Source organism: Schistocerca americana, chromosome 6 (assembly GCF_021461395.2).
Source record: "Schistocerca americana isolate TAMUIC-IGC-003095 chromosome 6, iqSchAmer2.1, whole genome shotgun sequence".
NCBI classification, from domain to species: Eukaryota; Metazoa; Arthropoda; class Insecta; order Orthoptera; family Acrididae; genus Schistocerca; species Schistocerca americana.
The window spans coordinates 489,756,254-489,765,047 of NC_060124.1; the positions used below are offsets into that span (position 1 = coordinate 489,756,254).

An 8,794-nucleotide genomic window follows, 5' to 3' on the forward strand; every position below is an offset into this window, starting at 1 on the left:
CGAACAGGCCATGAAGGCCCAACGGTACCGACCGGCCGCCGTGTCATCCTCAGCCCGCAGGCGTTACTGGATGGGGATAAGGAGGGGCGTGTGGTCAGCACACCGCTCTCCCTGCCGTACGTCAGTTTCCGACACCGGAGCCACTACTTCTGAATCAAGTAGCTTCTCAGTTTGCCTCACAACGGCTGAGTGCACCCTGCTTGCCAACAGCACCAGGCAGACCGGATGGTCACCCATCCAAGTGCTAGCCCAGCCCGACAGCGCTTAACTTTCGTGATCTGACGGGAACCGGTGTTACCATTGCGGCAAGGCTGTTGGCTTCTGATTTACGAAAGGCTGCACGTATTCCATTATATTATCAACATAAATAAATAAAAATGATTGAAGCGTCTACGCAATCAGTAATGCTCTGAGAAGCAACAAAGCACTTAAATTGATAGCACTCTGTTTACAGAAATGAGAAAACCAGGAAAGCTTAAGTGCCCGCAAAATTAATTGGCAAACAGTTACTTGTACTAATTATGCAGCAGGAACAGTCATTATACAGTATTTTGAAATGGAAGAAAATTCAACTCGCTTACTTCTAACATGTTCTGCAGCAAGATATTAGCCGTAAGTAACGATTCGGGCAGCTCTTACTAATGTAAACTCCACTATTTAAAATAGCTAAGCAGCCGAATACTCAGATGTCAAACGTGGTTTACCAGGCTGCCCGTAACAACTATGGCGGAAAACTACATTCTTATTTCAACAAAATTTACCACACAAAATCTCAGGGCCGGTCGACTAACAACTCCACCAAAATGTTTTACAAATACTCAACTAAAATGATTACAGTGAAAAGAAACTCTGATTAAGTTAGACTTCACTTTAGTTAAAAGGAAGAGCAATACATCGTTCAGCGCTCAAAATGGTTCACGGTAAGCCACTCGAAATATGACCAGTTTAAACTGGCAGTTATGTTTAACGTAACTCCACTAGCTCTGTCATACAGACGACACAACTTCCACACATTTCGATTAAGGTTAACTTTAGTTCTTTCGAAGAGAACCCGCATAAACACAGAAGATCTTCTGGGAAAAAGAAACAAGTCGCAGCACTACAACATTGGCAAACAAAGAGCACAAGCCACGGAAGGAGTCTGACCAAAATATTTGCTGAATAGATAGCGAAGTAGCACCCGAAATCTCCACAAGCTCGGAAAAGCCAAGTTTCCAGAGTCCCATCGCCACCACAGTCAACCCAAAACACCGTCTTCGCGGGATGACGTCTGTGCTCCGCGGAAGCTGTTTACTATCGGCCCCCGGCAGAGGAGGTAAACCGGCCCCCCAAGTCCTCCTTCCAGTTCGGCCCCCAAATTCTGCCAACCTTCGCGCCGCCCGGCCGATGTGGCCGAGTGGTTCTAGGCGCTTCAGTTTGGAACCGCGCGACCGCTACGGTCGCAGGTTCGAATCCTGCCTCGGGCATGGATGTGTGTGATGTCCTTAGGTTAGTTAGGTTTAAGTAGTTCTAAGGTCTAGGGGACTGATGGCCTCAGATGTTAAGTCCCATAGTGCTCAGAGCCATTTTGAATCTTCGCGCCGGCCAAAGCACGTTTTGCGGAAAACCACCATAGATCATGTCCCGATAACACGATCTAGAAATCGATTTATCGATGGTTTATCGATGCGAGCCGGCACGGCTCAACCTACCCCACTTAAACAACTGAGAAGTGTCTCTCCCCCCCCCCCCCCCCCCCCCGCCAAAGATTCCAACGATGAGGAAAGAGGGCTTAAGTTGAAAAAAAATGGCTATGAGCGCTATGGGACTTAACATCTGACGTCATCCCCTAGAACTTAGAACTACGTAAACCTAACTAACCTAAGGACATCACACACATCCATGCCCGAGGCAGGATTCGAACCTTTTTTTTTTTTTTTTTTTTTTTTTTTTTTGCTAGTAACCGAATAAAAATCCGAAATATGATTTAGCCCTAGAAGCAATGCAAAATGTTTTCATTTTTAAATAAACCTCTTTTTTAAATAAAGGAATAATTGTATACATAAAATGTGCATTCGTTCTGTTGTGTCTAGACAAGACAGCCTAGACACAATGAGAGGAAGCCGACAAGCACGCGCTAAGCCAAAGCAGGGTGCGTGAGGTCTGAAACAGGATACGTAATGAATGCTAGAAAGAAAAGTACGTAGCTTCTGGAATACTTAACTTTAATCCATCCTTTTGGTACATCTGGAGATTGTGGCGATACAAGTGAGACTCTTTAGATACATGCAATGTTACTAATGGCGCCTTGCTAGGTCGTAGCCATTGACTTAGCTGAAGGCTATTCTAACTATCTGCTCGGCAAAGGAGCGAGGCTTCGTCAGTGTAGTCGCTAGGTACGTCGTCCGTACAACTGGGGCGAGTGCTACTCCGTATCTCGAGGCCTGCCTTGTGGTGGCGCTCGGTCTGCGATCACACAGTGGCGACACGCGCGTCCGACATGTACTAATGGACCGCGGTCGATTTAAAGCTACCACCTAGCAAGTGTGGTGTCTGGCGGTGACACCACACGTTCGAAATATTGTTTTATTATAGAAAATAGGAAAATCGATCAGTGTTATTTCAATAACAGTGCCAACAGAAATGAGCAACAAACACATAGCATAAGAACTAATACAACATTGCTGAGACAGTAACGTCCCTATTGCCCTTTGTCGTGCCTTAACGTACGCGCGTACGTGCGGCGAGCAAGACCTGCCCCCACCTGGTCCATAACGGTAGTTTCTCGATGTCGCCGCCTGACATTCGTTGTATTGCAGAAGAGCACCATCCCTAGTCTGGAAATATTTTTACGGTGTGACGTAGCACGTACAGTGAAGTACAATGCTTCATTCAATTGAAAATATTAAAGATCTGTCTGCTATTTCTACGAAACAATAACAGCACAAGGAATTATGGTAACAGTTGAAACACGTATGTAACGCAGCAGCGATGGCGAGGCATTGTAGCATCTGTGACCAGAGAGTATGCGCTTGACCGCGCGAGTGTTGCGAGCGGTTCTCAGTCAGTAGTAGTCTTTGCGAGTTAGTTGTCGCTATGCAGAGTAGCAGTCAGTCTGTCGTTGCGAGTCTGTCAGTTTAGTCGTTGCGAGTCTGTAGCTCTGTCTAGTTGAGAGCAGTACTCAGTCTGTAGTCGTCATGCAGAGCGGTCGGTCAGTAGTAGCAGCCCAGTGCGGTTGTGTGATGTAGGCGGTCGGCAACAATGGTCAAGATGAGGAATAAGGTATACTGTTAATTAATATAATCATTAGATAATGAAAAATTTTATTTATTGTAATTATTCTCCAACAAGTCTCCCAATAATAATTTTTTATTTCAAAAGCATTTTCTCAAAAGTTTAATTTTTTTGAACTAAAGATCTCGTTGCACTTCCCATTTCATTCCACTTCTTTTTGAAGAAAAATTTCACTAGAATTACAAAGTGTAACCTCCCCACCGTAATTTTAAAAGGAATGAAAATGACAATACTCAATACAAATGGGAGCCGAGTGTAACCTCCCCACAAAAATTTGAAAGAAAGAAACACGACAATATTTAATTATGAATGCTAATGTACATTGCGCTAATTGTAACCTCGCCCACAATGAGAGGTATTGAAAATGGCAACAAAAATGTGAAATTCGCAATCTGACTCAAATATAAATTCCTCATGAAAAATTAAAGTCCATTCAGTGATAAGAAAATTTAATTAAACCGAAATATCGGTCTTTGGCCCTGTGTAAAACAATCAGAATTAAAGTCTTACCTCGGAATAAATGGATGTCACATATCTGCTCTTGTTGTTGCGCACCGCTTGGAGGAACTGCATTGCAAATAATAATATTCTGTTTTTTTTTTTTTTTTTTTTTTTTTTTTGATTCTAGTGAAATTTTCCTTCAAAAGAAGTGGAATGAAATGGGAAGTGCAACGAGATCTTTAGTTCAAAAAAAATTAAACTTTTGAGAAAATGCTTTTGAAATAAAAAATTATTATTGGGAGACTTGTTGGAGAATAATTACAATAAATAAAATTTTTCATTATCTAATGATTATATTAATTAACAGTATACCTTATTCCTCATCTTGACCATTGTTGCCGACCGCCTACATCACACAACCGCACTGGGCTGCTACTACTGACCGACCGCTCTGCATGACGACTACAGACTCAGTACTGCTCTCAACTAGACAGAGCTACAGACTCGCAACGACTGACTGACTGCTACTCTGCATAGCGACAACTAACTCGCAAAGACTACTACTGACTGAGAACCGCTCGCAACACTCGCGCGGTCAAGCGCATACTCTCTGGTCACAGATGCTACAATGCCTCGCCATCGCTGCTGCGTTACATACGTGTTTCACAGTAAGAAATTAAAAACTTTACAATTTATTCATAGTATCCAACGCAAATTGGAAGTAGTTCATCTGCTGCCTTTGTCTTCACAACATGCCTTTATCCTGATTTCAGTCCTTGAAAATGGACAAATTAAAACAAAACTAAAAAAAAAGAAAAACGGAGTCCTCCGACTTCAGTTTTCACCCTTCAACACTAACTATTTACATTGTTAAACCAGTGGTATGGTACCCGATTACAGCATGATTTTTGAGCAGAATTTCAAAAAGTAGTTTAATAGGAGAATACTGCTTATTTTTTCTAGTAGTTGACCTCTTATCACCTTTGAGAAAGGTGAACTGTGGATTCACTAAGTATACTCTTATTTGCCTGCTTGATTTAATACTTTTATTCTATATATCTTGACGTTGAGAGAGTTAAGTTTCTTCAGTCTTTGTTCTATTTCTACATTTATTACAGAAAACAACAGGAATAAAAAATCCGAAAACCTGTTATTTCAGGAACAGGTTATTTTTAGCGATTGTAATAGTCGGATTAAAATTGAGATGGAAAAACTTACACAACCGGAAACCCGTTGTTTTATCGATAACTGCCATCCGTATCTCGTACCTGAGGGGGCGGTGACCTTTCTGAAGTTCAGAAAGCCGTGCCAGTTGTTGAAAACTGCTCCATCATTGATTTTTCACTTCTTCCTCGATTGCGATAAGCTTCTTCGAGCGCTACGGCCTCCACTCGTTTTGCTAGTCCCCATCCTTTCCAGCACGCATGGTTGCAGCGTAGATGCTCTCCAAATGCAGAAAATGAATTACCGCGTCATACTCCACTATGTAAATGAACTGTACCATTCTGTGTTGCTTATTTAGTGGCGTGCTAAGGTAGTGTAATGTCGCCGGTATTTCAGCGTGTACCACCGCCGCTAAAATGCGCCTACAAACAAACATTAATTACATAACTTTACCTTTTTCGTGGTGATAAAATCTTATGACTTGCTCTCGTATGTGCTTCGTCAGTGCTAACAATGTTTTTTGTATAAAGCGTACTGTCTCATTATAACTACTGTGTGTTTCACAATGCTACTATTTAAAATAGAGACAGAGGCGCATACTCTAGGGGTCACTTGATTAAAGTTATCCAACAGCATTAAAAAAAGATACATAGAAAAATAACGTTAGCAGTTTAACAGAGGGCAGTAAGAATTTTTCACTCGTGGTAATTGTATAATACTAAGTAATTTAACGAGTAAAATGCAAAGTTCAAAAAGATAGCGAGGAAACGTTTCCATGGTACCGTAATCGTGTAAGTGGTCTTCTGTGAAGAGCGAACAATTTGAAAGGCGCTTCGGCGGCCACTATGGCGGTATATTCACTCGCTTTTCGCTTTAACGCATGCTCCTCGACGTTATGTCATAAACACGATGTCTCTTCAACTATGCAACTACAAATTAGCATTTTAATTTATGGAAAAACGGCAATCAGTCACTGTTTATCGATTTTTTTCCCCACACATTACAAGAAATGTTTCATAACTGTTTGTTTACACCTAAATGCAGCTTATTACGTTAGTTTGATCACGAATTATGGTATCTCGTTGTTCAGTCCTCCAATTTGCGAAGCGAAATGTGTTTAGCGTTACATAAGTTTTCCGGTTTCTGCTACGCAACGTTATTACTGTTTCCTGCTGTAAGTAGGCTGTTTAGGTTTTTTTATTGGTAACGCCACCTCTGTATGAAAATCACTGGCTGTGCTGTGTGCAGTCTGTCTCTAGTTTGCATTGTTGTCTGCCATTGTAGTGTTGGGCAGCGGCAGTTGGATGTGAACAGCGCGTAACGTTGCGCAGTTGGAGGTGAGCCGCCAGCAGTGGTGGATGTGGGGAGACAGATGGCGGAGTTTTGTAATTTGTCATGAACTGCTATATATATTATGACTATTAAGGTAAATACATTGTTATGTTCTTTAATGATGTATTTTGTACCTTTGTTATTGTATTTTTATGTTATCAAATTGTAATTGTTACCAGTTCTTCAAATTACGTATCATTTCACTGCACACGTTTCTGTTGGCCATAATATATGCACAGTATGTGAGAAGTTAGGACTGTTAGTGTTTGCACGTGTTAAAAATTCAGCAAGGGACTGGATAACAGCATTTCTGGTTCTAAGGACAATTCCAAACACTTTGTGAGTGCACAAGTGGTGGTTATGGACTTGCTATATTATCTGCAAGACTCTTCAATGGTGATTGTGCACCTGCACATTTGCAACAGATGGCTGCTGGCCGTCTCTACAAGGACTACAGTAGGTCTGCGTCTTTGCTGACTCACCAGCACCATTATTTCTACACGGACTGCAGTGGGTCTGCGCCTCTGGTGGCCCACCAATATCGCAATCTCTACCAGGACTACAGTGGGTCTACTCTGTGATGACTTACCTACCAATATTCTTCAAAACGTCAAATGACTCTGCTGTGGGTTTGCTCTGTTGTGGCCCATTACTTGTCTGCATGTCAAGAGTCAGCACTGTCTTTCCGTTGGAAGGACACTACTTCTTCAAGACTGCATGGAAATCCACTACTTCTGTGTGCATTCTCTTTTACTGTTCAGACTTTGAAAAAAAAAAAAAAAAAAAGGAAAACACTGTAATTTTACTGTGATGAATCAGGACTGTCTTTATAGACTGTGTGAAAATTTATGCTTTTGACCAACAATGTATCAATAAGTGTGTGCATTTGATACCTTTGTTATTGTAATTATGAAAAATTTTATCAAATCATTATTGGCCACTGCCCAAAACAATTAGTAAAATTTTTTGTGGGGAGCATGGGGGCTATGTAAGTAGGCTGTTTAGGTTTTTTTATTGGTAACGCCACCTCTGTATGAAAATCACTGGCTGTGCTGTGTGCAGTCTGTGACTAGTTTGCATTGTTGTCTGCCATTGTAGTGTTGGGCAGCGGCAGCTGGATGTGAACAGCGCGTAGCGTTGCGCAGTTGGAGGTGAGCCGCCAGCAGTGGTGGATGTGGGGAGAGAGATGGCGGAGTTTTGTAATTTGTCATGAACTGCTATATGTATTATGACTATTAAGGTAAATACATTGTTTGTTCTCTATTAAAATCTTTCATTTCCTAACTATGCCTATCAGTAGTTAATGCCTTCCGTAGTTTGAATCTTTTATTTAGCTGGCAGTAGTGGTGCTCGCTGTGTTGCAGTAGTTCGAGTAACGAAGATTTTTGGTGAGGTAAGTGATTTGTGAAAGGTATAGGTTAATGTTAGTCAGGGCCATTCTTTTGTAGGGATTTCTGAAAGTCAGATTGGGTTGCGCTAAAAATATTGTATGTCAGTTTAAGCACAGTCATGTATAAATTTTTCAAAGGGGACTTTTCACTGCCACTTGCATTACCAAGTTTCTCACCAACATCTGAGCTATTTTACGGTACCACAAAATGAAACGTTTCAAGACTCATGTCCACCAGTACTGCCAAAATGGTAGTTACTGCTATGTAGGCAATTGGACATGTGCGAGGTACGACTCGCGCTCTCAGAGTTTCGAACAAACGTAATTAAGTATGCAGATAGTTCATGCACAAGTTTTGATGATGGGTTTGCGAGTATCGAAGTATATGACATACGGCCGTATCTTTTGACTGTATTGACTTACAAGCTTACGTTTTTACACCGACAAGGAATCGTAGACCCTACCGCAGAAAAATGGGTCTTAACAGACGGACAGACAGACATACAACGAAGTGGTCCTGTAAGGGTTCAGTTTCTAGTCTTCATATACTAAGGTAGAGAACTTTAAAGAAAACAAATGCACAGTCAGTGATGTACCCCTTCTTCAAATATAAGTGCTATGACCAAAAGTACCTAACACAAACCTTGTAAACTTTTCCACATACCTGAAAGACAATACTGATTCTTTTCCCCAATTTATACTTTCAATTAAACTCTCCAAAACTCTCCATCATTTTCCTTCGCATACACTGAAATGTGTAGACAGTACAATTGCGACTAACAAATACCTTATGCATCTCTAAGAAATATACAGAGGGGTCCAGAAAAATTTACACACTCTTTGATATTTAATATCTTTGGAACAAAATGATATATCGTTGTTATTTTGCGCGCCACCGTGGTCCGTTGTTTTCCCAACAGATCTTGGCATGCGTTTTCCAGCTGATGACAGTGCAGCAATGAACATGATGAAGATATAACGGCAACGGCGTATTGTATGCGGAACCCAGCCACCAACACGTACAACAATTTATCGTCTTTGGAATAAGTTTGAAGCCGACAGTACTCTTCCGGAACGGTCTAGCCGACCTAAAGCACAGTAAGTCCAGCTTCCACGGCTTCTGTGTTGCAACATTTTACTGAGTCACCTAAAAATTCTGTGAAGTATGGTGCACTTGAAAGCGGCGTAAGCCGA

At 41.5% G+C, this 8,794-nt stretch overlaps 1 pseudogene; it reads right to left on the minus strand.

Annotated features, from left to right (window-relative positions):
- Positions 1 to 201: 201 nt before the first annotated feature.
- Positions 202 to 319, minus strand: LOC124620635 (annotated as a pseudogene).
- Between the last annotated feature and the right edge of the window lie 8,475 nt (positions 320 to 8,794).